Genomic DNA, 2,500 nt, shown 5'->3' with positions numbered 1-2,500 from the left:
CCGTGCGATCAGCCCAAAGTTATTCAGAGTCACCAAGGCAAACGGACCGGACGAGCCGACCGATTGGTTTTGATCTAATAAAAGCGTCCCTTCCATCTCTGGTCGGGACTCTGTTTGCATGTATTAGCTCTAGAATTACCACAGTTATCCAAGTAACGTGGGTACGATCTAAGGAACCATAACTGATTTAATGAGCCATTCGCGGTTTCACCTTAATGCGGCTTGTACTGAGACATGCATGGCTTAATCTTTGAGACAAGCATATGACTACTGGCAGGATCAACCAGGGAGCTGCGTCAACTAGAGCTGAGCAGCCGGCCGCCCGGGAGTGTGTCCCGGGGGCCCGCGCGAACACGCAAGCGTCCGCTCAATTATTCTGCAAACAGGAGGAGGCTGAGCTCCCCTGCACCATACACCTCGAAACCCTCTCAGGTCCCGGCGGCGCGCAGCGCCGTCCTAAGTACTTGGTCGGGTTCGAGAGAGGCGCAATCGCCCGGGGTTTGGCGAGTAGACGCTTTAGGTGCGACCACCCGTGCTCCCAACTGAGCTTGCCGCTGCCGACAGAGGCCCGGGAGCGTGCTGTCGTGGCATTGCCGGCGGGAGACAACACGCGCCACCTACGGTGACCGGCAGCTCCAACGCCAGCGCCACAGAAGGACAAAAGCCCCACTTGGGTGCCGAAGCGAACTCTCCCAGCACAGCGCACGCGCCAACACGTCCGCACAGCTGCGATACAAACCACCTGCGAGAACCGCAGAGGCGACCGAGCAGCAGACGGCGTCGCGGCGCCGAGCGCCGGGCGGCGGCGCATCCTCAGCGCACACAGTCCTCAATCGGACCAGCACACTGCAGATGTCCACCGCGCTTCGCACCGGGCCCGCGAGGACCTACTTTGGCCGCACGGCGCCGCGTGCAGGGTGCGCCGGCGCGCAGCTGCGCCGCCTGCCGCCTCCGTCGGCCGGCGCGCCTGCCAGTGGCCGCCCCCACCAGCCGGCTGTAGCGCGTGCGCCCACGCACCGCGCGGCCAGCACGCCGGGCGGCCCCCCCTCACCGGCCGGGGCCGGTCCCACCCAGCCACCGCCGCGTATCGCTTCACACCCACATGCCATTCACGTTCGTGGGCATGGTGGGTATCGCTGAAACAACCGGTTGGTAGCTCAACCGATCGTCGCCATCACTGATTCACCTCTAGCGAGAACAACCGCACCACAACGGTTTACCAGTTGTTCATTTGCGTAACGTCACCAGCAAACGTAGGCGTCCATCGCCATTTGCAAATTCAACGATTGTTGCATGCCTGTGTCAGGTGTCACGACACACTATGTCTGCCCACATACACGCAACAACATGTGCACGCTTCGCAAACACGTGGAAGGTGGCCCCCGTACGTATGCGATGTCCATTGCGCAAACGACTGTCAACCGGCCTCTGTCGCATGTCGCAGATGTGGAACGCAGTGCACCATGCTATCACGGTGTGTGAGAAGAGACGACAACGTCTGACAACACGCGCCACTACATCAACAGACGGCTCATGCTGATCGCCATCCAGGGCATACCACACTGCACTCCAGCTCTTATAGGGAGACGACACGTAGCTGCGTGCACAACATTTGGACCGCATGGTTCGCCGTTGTTGGCGCAGTCGTTGTACGGTCACATGTACCACGATGTATCATTCAGTACATGAGGACCAATGTGCAGTACAGTGTGTGATTTGGAGGTACAACATCAGCGGACAGTTGACACAGGCCGTACCACAGCGTAGGCGCAGTGCTTCGCCATGCGAATGCCAATGAACAACTGCGAAGGGCATTGAGCATGTACGTCCTGCTGCCATCCACATTACAGTGTATCGCTGCAAGGTGTTTAACATGAAGCGATACACTGGGGACCGGGCAGTGCGAGTAGCAAACTATATTGCGGGGGTTGCAGTTAGGCAACACTACACTAATTTAACGCGTCGTATGACAATTACAGAGCAGGTTAAGGCCCAACGTGTGTTGGGTTAAGGCCCAACGTGTGTTGGGTTAAGGCCCAACGTGTGTTGGGTTAAGGCCCAACGTGTGTTGGGTTAAGGCCCAACGTGTGTTGGGTTAAGGCCCAACGTGTGTTGGGTTAAGGCCCAACGTGTGTTGGGTTAAGGCCCAACGTGTGTTGGGTTAAGGCCCAACGTGTGTTGGGTTACAGCACAATATGGGTTACGTTAAGGGGCAATGTGGGTTACGTTAAGGGGCAATGTGGGTTACGTTAAGGCGCAATATAGGTTACGTTAAGGCGCAATATAGGTTACGTTAAGGCGCAATATAGGTTACGTTAAGGCGCAATATAGGTTACGTTAAGGCGCAATATAGGTTACGTTAAGGCGCAATATAGGTTACGTTAAGGCGCAATATAGGTTACGTTAAGGCGCAATATAGGTTACGTTAAGGCGCAATATAGGTTACGTTAAGGCGCAATATAGGTTACGTTAAGGCGCAATATAGGTTACGTTAAGGCGC

At 56.6% G+C, this 2,500-nt stretch overlaps 1 non-coding gene across 1 annotated transcript in view; it reads right to left on the bottom strand.

The window, feature by feature from the left end:
- LOC126447517 (small subunit ribosomal RNA) overlaps positions 1-290 on the bottom strand; it is a 1,910-nt gene extending 1,620 nt beyond the window's left edge. The window contains exon 1 of the ribosomal RNA XR_007583726.1: positions 1-290. This exon is cut by the window's left edge and continues 1,620 nt beyond it. This is a non-coding gene — a ribosomal RNA (small subunit ribosomal RNA).
- Positions 291-2,500: the final 2,210 nt, after the last annotated feature.

The sequence above is a fragment of the Schistocerca serialis genome, unplaced genomic scaffold (assembly GCF_023864345.2).
Source record: "Schistocerca serialis cubense isolate TAMUIC-IGC-003099 unplaced genomic scaffold, iqSchSeri2.2 HiC_scaffold_510, whole genome shotgun sequence".
Lineage (NCBI taxonomy): Eukaryota > Metazoa > Arthropoda > Insecta > Orthoptera > Acrididae > Schistocerca > Schistocerca serialis.
This window is presented reverse-complemented; position numbering and strand designations above follow the sequence as displayed.